This window comes from Rhinoraja longicauda, chromosome 11 (assembly GCF_053455715.1).
Source record: "Rhinoraja longicauda isolate Sanriku21f chromosome 11, sRhiLon1.1, whole genome shotgun sequence".
In the NCBI taxonomy this organism is placed as follows: domain Eukaryota; kingdom Metazoa; phylum Chordata; class Chondrichthyes; order Rajiformes; family Arhynchobatidae; genus Rhinoraja; species Rhinoraja longicauda.
In genome coordinates this window covers 33095222-33111497 of record NC_135963.1, presented here as the reverse complement: position 1 = coordinate 33111497, position 16276 = coordinate 33095222, and the positions used below count along the sequence as shown (strand labels likewise).

General features: G+C 44.6%; 2 long non-coding RNA genes across 2 annotated transcripts in view; one reads left to right on the top strand and one right to left on the bottom strand.

Moving 5' to 3' along the window:
* LOC144598099 (uncharacterized) overlaps positions 1-16276 on the top strand; it is a 164907-nt gene that overhangs the window by 64493 nt on the left and 84138 nt on the right. The window lies entirely within an intron of this gene.
* The window catches only part of LOC144598098 (uncharacterized), an 84587-nt gene continuing 79972 nt past the window's right edge, over positions 11662-16276 (bottom strand). Inside the window, exon 3 of the long non-coding RNA XR_013547824.1 lies at positions 11662-11956. This is a non-coding gene — a long non-coding RNA (uncharacterized LOC144598098). The remainder of the gene's footprint in view (positions 11957-16276) is intronic.

Sequence of the window (16276 nt, the reverse complement as noted above, 5' to 3'; positions counted from 1 at the left end):
ATGACATGTGGGCAGCAAGGTGGCGCAGCAGTGGGGTTGCTGCCTTACAGCGTCAGAGACCCAACTTCGACCCTTACTATGGGTGCTGTCTGTACGGAGTTTGTACGTTCTCCCGGTGACCTGCGTGGGTTTTCTCCGGGTTCTCCGGTTTCCTCCCACACTCCAAAGATGTACAGGTTTGTAGGTTAATTGGCTTGCTAAAATTGTAAATTGTCCCTCGTGTGTGTAGAATAGTCTTGGTGTGTGGAGATCGCTGGTCGGCGTGGACTGGATGGGCCGAAGTGCCTGTTTGCCTGCAGCATCTCTGTACACTAAACTAACCTCCCTCACGTTTTCCTCTCACCCGCCATTCTTCCCCATCCCCCCACCTCCACCCCCACCCCCGGGCCCCACCTGGACTCACATCTCCCCTTTCTCTCCTCCCCTTCCCCCACCACCCACATTCCTTCCTCTACTTCCTTCCTCACAATTCACTACTCTTCAATTCTTTTGTCTAACACCTGTTTTAATCTCTGGCCTTCGTTCCAACCATCTGCCTATCACATCCCCCCTCGCTTGTGTTCACATAGTACCGGCCACGCTTTGCCTGCCTCAACTCTTTCCCAGCTTTCTTTCCCCCTCTCACCTGGCTACATTAGTCTGAAAAAGGGTCTTGATCAAAAATGTCACCTGTTCATGTTTTCCAGAGATGCTGCCTGACCCATTGAGTTACTCCAACACTTTGTGTCTTCAATAGGTTTGCATGCTTTTAATCGCCTTTCATTGTTGTTCTGAAGATTAAGTGAGGAAAATCCAATCCATTATTTGAAGAAATACATTATCCGTAGAACCAATGGGGTCTTTGAACCATCACTATGGTGATGCACCTTGCAAAAAGCAATCATCAAAAAGATCTTTTGATATGCTGCTCCTCGACTCTGACAGGACAATGCTGAACCTGGCACAGCATACTTCTGAACTGGTTTCAATAACTGGACCTGCATCTGTCATGGGATGCACTGTGCATGATTCCAGATCCATAACTTGTATACACAATGAAGCTTATTTTGTGCGCAGATTGCTTCCAAGTCAATTTGCTCGTCTGACCTACAACGTGGAACATATTGAATGATGAGTTGCTTTCCCAATATTTGAAACTGCATTTTTATTGTTTGAACAGGGACATAGGGCTGAACCTTCAGGACAAGGCATACAGAAAATTCCTACAATGAAACAAGTAATGGTACATTTTAAAGCAATTCAGGTTTTTGGTATTTTTCGCTCCTGAGATATCAGAAATATATTGATCAACATAAAGCCATTTTCACACTAACATGTCTGGGATCCTGTTTCTAAGCATTCACCATTGGCCTCTGTGCATGTTTGGTGGCAACAACTTACTACAGAAGTAAATTTAGCACTGATGTCCGTATCTTCTATTTTCACTCATGGTCCACTGGGAGAAATGTTGAAATGTGTGTGCCGTCTTTGGGAATTGGCCCAGAAATTGTCAACCCCTGAAGGAAAGCAGCAAAGACAGTTAATGCGTTGGATTTGAATCTGTTGAATTCAATCTATACGTGACACTGAGTGGGTGTCAGTCATAACATCTGGGGTGATAGCAAAACACATTTGCAGACAAAATATGGAAGAGTTGTAGTTGTGTGGAATGACACTCAGGAGACTGGGGTCACAGGGTACAGGGGGACTAATCTGTGTTGCTGTAACTAGTCTAATTAAAAGAAAGGATAAAGAATTTAAAGCTCAACATGGACGTAAAGGTTTAAAGTGGAATGAACAGTCAGTGAGCAGGTTAGGTGGAGAACAGAATAAAAATCTTGACACTGAACAGAATTATTCAAGCGTTTGTCCTTTGTCTTGGAATTGGACACACATTCTAAGTTTACTGGAGAAGTAGAGAGTTGAGGGCTGCAGGCATTCATCTTGCAAATGAATCCATGCTGACATGTTAATTTTGCTGAGGGAAAGTAGTCTCGAGAAGGTGGTCTAGAGGACAAAGGCAGGAAGAAATGGTGGTTTGGGCTTCGTAAATGTGGATTATTGGGTGGCAATCCTCTAATAAATATCAAAGTCAAATGTGAGGGGTGACTTGATATGTTGAAAGATTTAAAAAAAGAGATAATTGTGCATGAATTGACCAATGGCAGGTTGGCAATCTCCAGTTCAGCAACCTTGAAGAAGTGAGTTTGGTGATGGTGTGGTATCAGGAAGTAGTGCTACTACTTTGATCTGTAAGATTTGAGAAGTTTTCCCTCATTCTGCAAAACAACAAAACCAAAGAGCTGCAGTTTGGACATTTTATACGGGAGACTGGGGCTGATAGCGGAGAAAGGCTGCAGTCAGTTTTTTAACAAGGGATGTCACAATCAGTGGGTCCCAAGATGGCCGCGGGACCTCGTGACCAGCCACAAAAGCAAAAACCCCACAGCCCAGTCTCTAGGTTTCTGCAAAGCCACGGCCAGAACAATGGATGGATATTGGCCGTGCAGAAACCTGCGAAACCAGGTCGAAGTCCAGACACTGGGGCGCTGACATCAGCATACTCACAATGCCCCAAGCCGACCTACACAGTTAATCTCGTTAAGGGGGCACAATAGCCCATAGAAAACTACCTGGTAGGTGATGGGAAACCAGTTAAACCCATCACCTCTCAACGAGAAACAGATTAACAGACCGTCTGGCCATCACCGGTACCCCCGGACATAACGCAGATCAAAGAGAAATCTCGAAACCTATCTTTGAATCAAAGAGATCCCGAGATCTGGCGGGAGATAGGACGGGTCAGGATTAGTATAACTGGCCACGATTTTTGGGTTTTAAACTCAAGAAGAAAAGACAGGCAAGAAAGGCATGCAAGACAGAAGTCAGAGGAGGCAACAAACGGCACGGAGAACAGCGGAGACTCACCGAGAAGAACGGAAGGAAGAAACTCACGGAACAAGCACGACCCTCACGGAGAACAGCGGAGAAGCAGCACGAACAGCCAGTAACCCCAGTAATAGCCCCATGGTGAGCATGTACCCCGAGCCTGCACATCCTGGACATAGTTTAGTGTAGAGGGGAGGGTGGTTTAATTAACGTGGGTGTATAAGTAAATATGTGTTGGACAATTTTGCGATGTGTCATACGTTCCCCATCTTACAGTTGTGTATATGTCTTGTAGAACTGTACGTTTTAGAATTCAGAGTCAAAAGTATTCATGTATATGTCTTGTAGAACTGTACGTTTTATGATTCATAGTCAAAAGTATTCATGTAATTCGGTATGTGTCTTATAGATATGTCTTATAGAACTGTGAAGAGCATTCATGTACAATAGTCCCAAGCGCTCAATAAAAGCCTTTTCCATTTAAACCCTGGTCTTCAAATCTGGTCTAGTTGAGTTTTTCTGCACTATCAACGCTCCTGCATCTAAGTCCAGTGTCTAGAACCGTAGGGGGTGAGTGGGTCGAACCACTCACGGGGAACCAGTGTGCGCGACCTGGTCAAGGGATCAGAGCAAGGCACGGGGACCTTAGGTCGGGCGAAAGCTCGGCGCAGAAAACCCCTTACAGATAATGGCGACCCAGATGGGACACTGGCAGCAGGATGATAGTGTGCCGGAAAAAGATTTCAAAACTAGGGACGTAATGGACAAGCGCATTGCGGACTATGTCTTTAGCAAGGTGAATATCACCAAACAATGGATGTGCGTTTTATTAGAGGACAAGCGCCCACTGGATGCAGCAATCAGTGGACGGCTAGCAAACCTCACAAGAAAGCTGTGGAAAAGGCGGTCTGGCTGACCTGCTACAAAAAGCAAGTCCAGCTCTTGGACCGCGTGGTTGTGGCACAGGCAGCCCAGATTAGGGTCCTTCTTGAGGAGGTAGAGGAGGTAGAGGAGAAGGCTGCAGTGGGCACCAATTGATTGAGGCTCTGGACTCTTTAAACAAGGAGCGCCGGGTCGTGACCAACTGCCACGAAGCCAGGTTAGAGCTGATGGAGTGCCAGATCACTGAGGCTATGCTCAGTGAGGGCAGGCTCCGGGAGCAGTGCGCTTCCCTGAGCCACCAGCTGGAGACCCAGGAAGAGAACCTCAAGGGGGTTAGGGCAGCCTATAAAATGGTCAGAAGGGGCCGACCACGGGGCCTGCCTGCAGGAGATAGAGGGTCTGCGGAGTGCTTTAAATAAAGCAAGCGGGCTGGTTTGTCTGATGAACCCCCCAGCGAGCCAGTCGCTGGCGGTTGCGAAGGTCCCGGTTTCGGTCCCCAGACTCATCGTGGTGGCTTCGGCCCCCAGACTCCGCGATCCCCCTAGCTACGAGGCATCCTGGGAAAGGGGTAGTGTAGGGGAAAGGGAGAGAGCGGAGCTCCCGGTCGAGGACTCGGCACCGGCGCCCATGTGCCCGGTCCTGGAAACCAGACGGGGACCCACCGCACTGAATGGGGATGCCGGACCCATTCAGAGCGAGATCGTGGTGCCCCACAGCTCCCAGCAGTTAAGAGCTATGATCGGGCATGTAGCAAAATTGTCCAAATCAGGGGACCCTTCACTGCATTTCAGAAAGATCGAGCAAACCGCCGCAATCAACGGTTGCGACGAGGGAGAACGGGCAAAATTGTTGCTGTTCTCCCTGGACAGCTCGATCCTCCAATGCCTCTCAGATGAAAACAAAAGAGGGACCAGGACCTACGATCTCCTACGGGACGAGGTCCTGGAAGTCTTGGGGATGGGCGATGAGGGTCCATTTGCCCGATTGGGGAAGACCCTCCAGATGGAGGGAGAACCCCCAAAGGTTTTTGCGGCGCGACTGTGGTCTGTGTATCAGAGCAGCTGCCCGCACGTCCCCGCGCGGGATGTCCTGGTCGGGAATGGGAGAGCCCAGTGGCTCCGATGTTTGGTATCAAACAGCCTGGCAGCCGTCAGGGAACAGGCGAAAGCCTGGTTTGATCCCACAAATAGTACAGAGGAGGCGGTTTTGGACCGTCTCACGGTAGGGTATAGGAACACCCGGGCACGTCCACCTGACTCATAAAAGGGAAGGTGCTCATAGCGGAGGCTACTTACCGGCCCAAAAGGGGTGTCGACAGGAGGGTAACCCTACCGCACAGTCCAAGTGTTTCAGGTACGGTAAGGTGGGGCACTGGCGGAAGGATTGCAGGGCCCACACCAAGGAAGATAGGGTTGGCACCACCCTGCGCGCCGATGTCCCAGTTAAGCCCGAGATGATTGAAACAATGATCGAGGTGATGCGGTCTTCAAATCGAATCAACGCTCCTGCATCTAAGTCCAGTGTCTAGAACCGTAGGGGGTGAGTGGGTCGAACCACTCACGGGGAACCAGTGTGCGCGGCCTGGTCAAGGGATCAGAGCAAGGCACGGGGACCTTAGGTCGGGTGAAAGCTCGGCGCAGAAAACCCCTTACAGATCTATGGATGGCTTATTTTAGTGCAATGATAAAAATAATTCTCCTGTAACATAAACTTTGTCCCTTAATGCTGGCACAACAGGAATGGTACAGGAAATGCTTTTATTTCTACATATTTGTAACTTCAAATCTGAACTCCAAGTTCGGATATCTGAAATCTGAACTCCAAGTTAGGAAAAAGCTCATTTATTTTCACTCAACTGTAAGAAGTGGGTTTACAAATCTGATTTCAATTTCAATAACTGATCTCCAGACAAAAATTGCAGCGCTTTTTAAAGAGGTTATGGCGACCGGATAAAGTTTACAATCGAGCGTGTTATAGATGGACAAAAGAATGATGCAATGAGAAAAAGAGCCTCTTCTCTTTCTCTGGCTCCATGAGTGTATGTCAGGGAAGAAATGGCAATAGATGAAGAGCTGGTATTAAAACATAACTAATTTGAACACCGCTGGCCATAGCCATTGACTCTTTTGCTAATGGCAGATTTATTAATGATCACATTTAGGGACTAAGTGCAAGCATTCTGCATTAAGGCAAGCATCATTAGAGTAGATTGCCTTTGATTTGTGCCTCGCGGCAAGGACTACGTGAAAATATCAGATGCATGAAGTTATTAAATATATATTTCTCATGTGATTATACAGGTTCACCAACGACTTTCCGGCAACTGGTGGTCTGGCACCTCCTTTAATCCACAGACAAAATTATGAGAGTGCACCTGAAATCCCCCATCCCCATAAGTTCCCCATAAAATGTGGCGCCCAGGCTGGGTGAGGCAGCCGATCTCTACCTCATCTAGACTTTGCGGCCGATTGGTGGGGCGAATTTGCCCCCTGTCCCCCTGTGGTGGGGCTCAGGAACTCTGACCCAACTAGAGCTGGCAGAACTATTCCCATTGCCGACTTCCATGGCCGGACATAATTTGAGGACTCTATGCATAATTTGAGGACTCTATGCATAATTTGAGGACTCTAGTCAATGGAGAAAGGAAATCATGAAAGAACTTGCATTCCAGTTTTGTAGGTTCTGAGGTAGTCTAATGAGGCCAATTTGGAAACTGGGTGTAGGAAGTGGTGGTGCATGGGTGAGTGGGTACTCTGTGAGGTGATGCCTCTCTACCACCGCCCACACAGCGCTTCTGTGCTTTCCCATTGCAAGTACTTGAAGTGCTTGGAATCATCCTAAATATTCCTTCTTTTACTCGATTTGTATTAACCAGGGATTCCCAAGGAACAGTAGGAATGTCGCATTTCTTCAAGGAGGCTTTGTAAACACCTTTGCAGATATAAACCTTACTTAGGGCTATCACATCTGAGTTGGATACTTTCCTCACATAATATGAAATGTATGTCTTTCAAGGAAAGGCCAGTATGTCGTGATCAGGATGGAAATACTTTCTTGGCTTTAACCTGGAGTGCTACTTACTTTGCGTTGGCCTGACTATCACAGGCCAAAATCACAATTCATTGATTGTAACTTGAATTAAACCTTTATCCATGGAAACCTTTATCCATGGTTCCACTACTTACAAAGAAAAGGTATTCAATCAACAGTCAACCTTTTGTTCTGCATCTACAAAACAAAATTGCCCAGGTATTTTACTGAAATCATGCCTGCTCCTCTGAAAAATGTACTCTCATTGCTATCATTAATGGATTTGAGCCACTTTTCCCAGTAGGATTTCAATAAAAGAAACCATGACTAGAATTGATATCATAATTGGGGTATTTTTGTACTTGAAATGGAAAACGACTAGGATTTTATTTTCTTGGTTTATCTGGCAGCAGAACACCTTTGTTGGTTTAGTGAGTTTAACTCACAAGTTTCATAAGTTTCAAGATATCACAAGTTTCTTTCTCCAAATAACCCCTGGGATAGGAGGGCTGAACACATTTTGACTTAGGATCTTGACTAAGAAAGGGAAAAGTAGATAGATGTTACCAAAGTTTGCTTTCTTTTAAGACAGATCTTTTTTCTCTGATGCTAGACTGACACTTCTGACAAGGAAGTTGAATGCTGACAGCTGAGGGTAGCTGGATTGAATTCTCCTTATTCACAGAGTGGCACTAAAGGCCGAATAGGCTTGTAAAGATGAGCATCCACCATCCAGGTACCAACACAAAGTGCTGCAGTAACTCAGCAAGCCAGGCAGCATCTTCAGCCGAAGTCTCGACCCGAAATGTCACCTGTGCATGTTCTCCAGAGATGCTGCCTGACCTGCTGAGTTATTCTGGCGCTTTGTGTTGTTTTATGTATTAACCAGCATCTGCTGTTGTTTGTTGCTACATTCTCCATCCAGGAGAAGATTGTGATGATGGAGATTATTTCTGCCCATGGTTTACATCAGTTGAATATGACTGGGCTGAATCAAGATGCTCACTGCAACCAAATTGCTCATGGATATTTTTAAGGTTCATGAACATTGATTGTTTGGCTGAATGTATAGGAGTATTTGGCCCCTCATGGAAAATCGCCTTCATGAATAATCCACGCTATTTTAAGAAAAAGTTAGCAATGGGAGGGTACTGCTGATGCCACACAATAATATTAGCCAAACCAGGGCAGCATTGGGCACCTCCACATATCATAGAAACACTGTAACAGATAGCACAGGCTTGAATTTAGCATTACCGACGATCAAATATTATATTACAGATCTGCTGCTGGGTGTGTGATGCATTTGCTCAATATGATTCTCATGATGCATTTGTAGCACCAGTAATCAGAAGTGTGAGAACAGCATGGAAATAATAGCTGAAATAATTTTTTGTACACTCTTATGAAGCATGCATATAATCATGTTGATTCTTAGTTGAATATTCAACAGACCATCTGATGCAAATTGATTCACAGTATGCTGCTTTCAGAAACTTAAATTATTTTGTGGGTGCTTCTGGAATTTTAAGTTAGATTTTTGATTAGAGTTTTGAACTTTTGGTCAACCTTTGCTTCGGCTAAATGATTTTGTTTGGAACAGCTCACCAATGAACTGCTCTAGGTTTATTTAGTACACCGCTCCATCCGTAGTTCCAATCAGGATAGGTTCTGTCAGTTGTGAGTAGAGTTGATAGTAATCAGTTGTGCTGTGAAGTCACTTTGGATTTTGTGCACCACAGAAGGACATTGTAAACCAATACATCAAGAACGCGTTCAATACTGTTTCTGAAATTATTTGATTTCTTTATGCTGTGCGATGTAAGTCTTGGGAAGCCAGCTGATGAGATCAACAAACATGACCTGAAGTGTGTTTGTAACTGACAGTTGCATCTGTTTTGCTTCTTTTCTTGATGAGTGTTGTGCTGTTGTTTTCTCAAGGGCAGTGACCTCGATTTTGTGAGTTTGAATCACATACTGACCACTTTAACTCGTTTCTCACCCAGGTCATGGCAATAGTTGTTCAAAATGTTCATTGCTACATAGACAATAACTGACTTTGCAGGGCTCCATTATCTGATTTCTCACGGCAGCTCATGTCTGATCAGTCTATTTGGTCCCAGAGCTCTCAGTAGCTAAGTATTGATAAGGATAACTGTGAGGTTGGGCATGGATATTTATTTCTGCCTTTAAGTTACGTATACAGTGAGTGAGCATCTAGATCAGGCAAGATTTGAATATGAAGATATACACAAGAAGCTGGAGAAATCAGCGGGTCAGGCAGCATCTTTGGAGAAAAGGAATAGGTGACGTTTTGGACCTTCTTCAGACTGAGAGTCAGGGGAAAGGGAAACGAGAGATATAGTTGGTGATATAGAGAGATATACAACAAATGAATGAAAGATGTGCAAAAAAGTAACCATGATAAAGGAAACAGACCATTGATAGCTGTCAGCTAGGTGAAAACAAGTTATAGACAATGAGACTTAACAAGACGACTTTGAACCTGGTATTAGGACCTGGATGGGAGAGGGACGGAGAGATGAATGCACAGGTTACTTGAAATTACAGAAATCAATATTCATACCACTGGGTTGGAAGCTGCCCAATTGAAATATGAGGTGCTGTTCCTCCTCAACCTGACAATGGAGGAGGGTCAAGACAGAAAGGTCAGTATGGCAATGGGAAGGGGAATTATAGTGTTTCGCAACCGATCGCCCAGTCTATGTTTGGTCTTGGCATGCTGAAAAGATAGGGGGAGAGATCAGTGGAGCAGTGAATTTAAGTGGCACAGAAATGCAAAGTATACATTAATAAGCAAACCTTTAAGGCTTAAAGTCTCATATCACAGAGAATGAAGAGATGGTCTTTGCTGGACTTGCTTCCTGTGCTCAATGTATTTAAAAAGCTCTGCCATTGGTTTTATCCCTGTTTCTATCTCCTGCGAATTGTGACTTGATGAAATGGCAATGGCAGCACAGTGGAAGAGGATACTAACTAAGTTTCCTAGTTTATGAGACCAGCATCTGTTAACAGAAGGAGTGCTAGCAGACTTCACTTGTGCAACCTGAATATTGGAATGGTTTCTCTCTGACTTTTAAGGTCCACTCCTCACTTTGAACAAAAGAATGAACAATAAAATCAATTGCTCTTTATGTTGTTCATTAGATTATAACATGTTGTCAGTTTAGAAAAATGACAAATGCTATTGAAGAATTTATATTTCATATTTTTTCAGGAATGGAGAGTCAAAACATTTTTGCTGCATAATCGGGTTAAAATAATACTCCATGAATCATAAAAGTTTTATCTGAAAGTATCTCAAATACTGTAACCTATTCAGTGGACTAGAGTTTTTATGATGTTGGCCCTCTGCAAATTACCAAAGTTAAGTGTTATAAATTAAAGGTTAATGGCCAAATCCAAATTAAATTGAGTGAGCTATGTGTAAATAAGCAAGCAGTCAGCTTGCTTGTTCTTAAATGAGTATTACAGTGAGCCAAATCTTGATGACCAGGCCTCTCTGCCCAGATTCACTGGCTATCATCACCCAATGGCTGGACTTGGGCTCTTCTACATCTTGACCTGCTATCTTCCTTACATAGAAACATAGAAACATAGAAAATAGGTGCAGGAGTAGGCCATTCGGCCCTTCGGGCCTGCACCGCCATTCAATATGATCATGGCTGATCATCCAGCTCAGTAGCCTGTACCTGCCTTCTCTCCATACCCCCTGATCCCTTTAGCAAAAAGGGCCACATCTAACTCCCTCTTAAATATAGCCAATGAACTGGCCTCAACTACCTTCTGTGGCAGAGAATTCCACAGACTCACCACTCTCTGTGTGAAGAAATGTTTTCTCATCTCGGTCCTAAAAGACTTCCCCCTTATCCTTAAGCTGTGACCCCTGGTTCTAGACTCCCCCAACATCGGGAACAATCTTCCCGCATCTAGCCTCTCCAACCCCTTAAGAATTTTATATGTTTCTATAAGATCCCCCCTCAGTCTTCTAAATTCCAGCGAGTACAAGCCCAGTCTATCCAGTCTTTCCTCATATGCAAGTCCCGCCATCCCAGGGATTAATCTGGTGAACCTTCTCTGTACTCCCTCTAAGGCAAGAACGTCTTTCCTCAGGTTAGGAGACCAAAACTGCACACAATACTCCAGGTGCGGTCTCACCAAGGCCCTGTACAACTGCAGCAGAACCTCCCTGCTCCTAAACTCAAATCCTCTTGCTATGAATGCCAACATACCATTCGCTTTCTTCACTGCCTGCTGCACCTGCATGCTTGCTTTCAATGACTGGTACACCATGACACCCAGGTCACGTTGCATCTCCCCTTCTCCCAATCGGTCACCATTCAGGTAATACTCTGCTTTCCTGTTCTTGCCGCCAAAATGGATAACCTCACATTTATCCACATTATATTGCATCTGCCATGCATTTGCCCACTCGCCTAATCTATCCAAGTCACTCTGCAGCCTCCTAGCATCCTCTTCGCAGCTAACACTGCCACCCAGCTTCGTGTCATCCGCAAACTTAAAGATGTTGCATTCAATTCCCTCGTCCAAATCATTAATATACACTGCAACAACAAAGTGGATCAGACTCTCGCAGCCAAGTCTACAAGGGCTACCAATGATCTGCTGAGAATCCTCTCCCCAAAACACGTCACTGAAAGTGGCAGCTGGCAAAGCTTTGTTGGCTGTTAATGTTTTTTGAGACTTTTAATTTAAAATGTTTAAAAATAAGTTAAAAGTTTAAAAACAATAAACCAAATTAAAGTTGTTGCAATGTAAATAACAAAACCATCAGAAACCAAAATAATATTTTAAAGAATCATTTATCTGCTTTCTTTTTCTTTTATCTGCAGCCCTATGAATAACATTGAAATCAATGGGTTTGACAATCCTGCGGCAGATTCTCAGGATTGAATGAATAAACAAAAGAGTGAATGATGCTTTATTGTCACATGTGACAAGTCACAGTGATATCCAAGGTATGCAAAGAGTCGCCACATAAAGGGCAACGGCAAAGTTACAAAGTATTCAATTTTACACAAAACATTTTTAACACATTCCATTTGTGGTTCCCCTTAGTTCTCGGCGGTTCCTCCATGCCGGGTCTCCCTTTATTCTCAGTTTTGCTGGACCCATTTAGCAGGGCAGAGAGCATCTGTAGGAAAAGAAACAAAGTTAATGTTTCAGGTCTGAGATCTTCGTCAGAATCACTTGTTTCCAGCAATTTCCGCTTTTCTGTTTTTAGATTTCCAGTGTTTGCAGTTTGATTTGATTTTCATGTGCTAACTTGGCAAAGAATCCAAAAGCCATTTCCCCAGTGTAAGAGCTGGAGAGCCTCATCCAGACTGAGCTCTAGTGGTGGTTCATGTGAAGAGTTCACCAGCAGACAGTCAGGTGCGAGGCCCAGAGTAGGAAGCAAGCTCGGGACTTCCATATTTGACCAGAATTACTTCTATTTAAAGAGTAAATGCCAGCAGCTCCCTTTGTAGCAGCCAGCATTTACTAGCAAAGACTAAGCTAATTATTTTAATGGATAACAGTTGATCTTCAAAGAATGGAAGGAATATCATAAAGAACTAAGACTGACATTTATCAAAAATGTAGCCGGATGGAATAACTTTTATCCTTAAGTAATTTAAATATTATTTGGGGCAGATCTCTTGACGTGGATCAATAATATTTTTTTTTTTTACATTTGCGAAGTGGATTATCCTTTCCAAAATAGATCATAAGTGATAAACTGACTCCTGACATTTCTGCTCTGCTAATAATGATATTGTTATATTTGTTATCTTTGCTATAATCATCATCCATAAAAGTAATTCAGAATAAAAAAAGTGTTCCAGTTTCTTTTAAGTATGGGCAAACTTGAAGCAAATTTTGGGAACATGCATTTCACCACAAATTCTTTCTGACATATTGATTGGAGGCCTCGGTCAAGTTCCATTTTTTAACAAAGTAGATTAAACACAAGGGACTATCCCACTTATGCGATTTTAAGGCGACGCGGGCATGATCGTGAGGAGTCTTCCAAAGATCGTAGTGGATCGTAGTGGGTCTCGGTGCGTCGCCGAGAAATCAAACGGTTTGAAATCTCTCGGCGACAGTTGGCTTGTTGCCAGGCATCGTAGCTTATTGCGGTCGCTGTCGCATGCTGTCCCCAGGTTTGATAGGTTCTCTTAAGATGCAATTAGAAGCACATAATATTAAAATAAGTAAAGTAAAATACTTGTGTTTAACCAATTTATTTACCGTCAGGACAATTGACAGGTAGACTGAGGGCGACAGTTTGACGGTCAGGTAAGCGTGGGAATTTTCGCGATGTTTTTGGCCTCAGCCATTACATTTAAAGTGCGCTCCCAACCTAGATATTCAACCCAGAAACCAGATATGCATCTCCCTTACATTTTCAAAGAATGCCCACACAAAAATCCACTGAACAACTTTTAATTTTTTTTAATACAGCTATTAGTCTTCTTCTTAGGCCCCCTTGGTCATGGCTGACCATGGGTGATGCATCCTAGTTGGCTGCTTGCTCCACACCTTGGCTAGAGCAGCGTCGCTTGTGGCTGAAGAGACCAATGCGGGAATGACAGTCTCTGTCGCAAAGGTCACATTTGTGTGTGGACTCTGGTCTGTTGAAGTTGCTGCGCTCCTTTCTGCGTGCCCGCTTTTCTTACGCTGCATTCATCAGTTTCTCTTCCCCCGTTTTGAGATGTTGGTTCAGGGTACCTCTCCACCTCGTATGGTCACCTGCAAGGCTCTTCCAGGATTCCATATCGCTGTCGAGCGCCTTCAAATATCTCTTGCAGATATCCTTGTAATGTAGCTGGGGGCGGCCGATGGTTCTCCTCCCAGATGTTAGCTCTCCATAGAGGATGTCTTTTGGAACACGGCCATCCTCCATGCGGTGGACATGGCCCAGCCACCGCAGCCTGTGCTGCCTGAGTAGAGTGTACATACTGGGAAGGCCAGCGTGAGACAGAATCTCGGCGTTGGACACTCTGTCTTGCCAGGATATACCCAGGATACGGCGGATGCTTCTAAGGTGGAAGGTGTTGAGTCTTCTCTCCAGTCTGGCATATGTAGTCCATGTCTCACTGCCGTACAGCAGCGTGCTGTTAACACAGGCGTTGTAGACTGCTATCTTTGTCTTCACTGTCAGCTTTGGATTGGTCCACACTCGAGTTGTGAGGCGAGCGAGAGTTGTAGCTGCCTTCCCGGTCCTCTTGTCAATCTCTGTGTCCAAGGAAAGGTTGTCGGTGATGGTTAAGCCGAGGTACGTGAACTGATGGACGGCATCGAGTTTGTAGTCGTCGATGGTGATGACAGGCGGAGCCTCTGTATCTTGTCCCAGGACGTTCGTCTTCTTCAGGCTGATGGTCAGCCCAAAGTCCTTGCAAGCCGGATAGAAGCGGTCCATCAGTGACTGTAGTTCCTGCTGGGTGTGGGACACAACTGCTGCATCATCGGCAAACAACATGTCTCTGATGAGAGCTTCATGTACTTTTGTTTTGGCTCGGAGGCAGGTGAGGTTGAAGAGCCTGCCGCTGATCTAGTAGGCATTACAGCTATTAGTAAACTGGAAGTAAATCCGGTTTATTCCTTGTTACAGTGAAGCTTGGTTTTTAAGTAACCCATACAAGGTGTTATAGTTCAAAACTCTCAAGTACTTACCGACTTGTCGCTAAGTACCGGAGTCAGGAGGTAAGGGGAGAAGGCAGGAACGGGGTACTGATTGAGAATGATCAGCCATGATCACATTGAATGGCGGTGCTGGCTCAAAGGGCCGAATAGCCTCCTCCTGCACCTATTGTCTATTGTCTATTGTCAGTGATTTCAGCGAAAATTAGGATGCTGAAGAAGTAAAGTCATTTCAAAATACCATAAAATACTTGTGTTTAACCAATTTATGTTGGCCAATTCATGTGGGAGGAAAGCAGAGCACCCAGAGGAAACCCGTAGGGTCACAGTGAGAATGTACAAGCTCCATACTGTCAGCACTGGAGCTCAGGATCAAATCTACATCACTAGTTCATGCTGGTGCAGTTGTCTCTGAGTTTTGGAGATTTTCTATTTACATTTGAGAGTCCTAACAGTATATTGTGGTCCATGGTCTATCTCGCCTGCTGGAAAGTTTGCTTTCATTTTGGGTCTGAGATACTGATGTCACCTCAGGAAACCCATGATGGAATTGTGACCTTAATTGTCAGACTCCAGACTATGTTTAGCCAACTATACTCTTAAAGTTTAGAAAGCAATTTAGTGTACATTAGTAAAGGGCAGTGACTGATTATTTTTTTTTAACTGCAAATGCTAGAGATCTGATATAAAAACAGAAAATCCAGGAAACACTCCGGCAGTAAAAAGTGAAACATTGTTAATCTTTTCTGTTGAAGATCCTTCATTAGAACTGGGAAAGTGGGGTAAAAAACGGTAGTTTTAAGTTGCAGGGAGGTTGATGATGTTAAGGGAATATCTCTGGTAAGGGAAGGCCACGATTACCAAGATGATCCTTTTGCAAGGATAGAGTCCCCCAGGTTCTCACCTCCCATCTGCAGCCTGCGTATTCAACAGTCCACCCTTTGAATTTCCAACATCTTCAACAAAATTCTACCATCAAGCAGATCTTCTCCTACCCTCCCATTTCAGCATTCTTAAGTGGCCATTTCCTCCGTCTGTTTCACTCTTTCAATTCCACTATCCACTCCCCTTCTCAAGGGACCTTCCCACACAACACTACCGTTTCGGCTCTTCTGATTCCACTATCCGAAGATTCAAACAACGCTTTCAATTGAAGAACTGGGACATCTCCAAACATGTGTTTTCCATTCAATAGACAATAGACAATAGATGCAAGAGTAGGCCATTCGGCCCTTCGAGCCAGCACCACCATTCAATGTGATCATGGCTGATCATTCTCAATCAGTACCCCGTCCCTGCCTTCTCCCCATACCCCCTGACTCTGCTATCCTTAAGAGCTCTATCCAGCTCTCTCTTGAATGCTTCATTGTTTGTAATATGGTCTTTCCAAATATCCAAATTTGAGGAAGGATATTCTTGCTATGGAGGGCGTGCAGCGTAGGTTCACTAGGTTAATTCCCGGAATGGCGGGACTGTCGTATGCTGAAAGGCTGGAGCGATTGGGCTTGTGTACACTGGAATTTAGAAGGATGAGGGGGGATCTTATTGAAACATATAAGATAATTAGGGGATTGGACACATTAGAGGCAGGAAACATGTTCCCAATGTTGGGGGAGTCCAGAACAAGGGGCCACAGTTTAAGAATAAGGGGTAGGCCATTTAGAATCGGAGATGAGGAAGAACTTTTTCAGTCAGAGAGTGGTGAAGGTGTGGAATTCTCTGCCTCAGAAGGCAGTGGAGGCCAGTTCGTTGGATGCTTTCAAGAGAGAGCTGGATAGAGCTCTTAAGGATAGCGGAGTGAGGGGATATGGGGAGAAGGCAGGAACGGGGT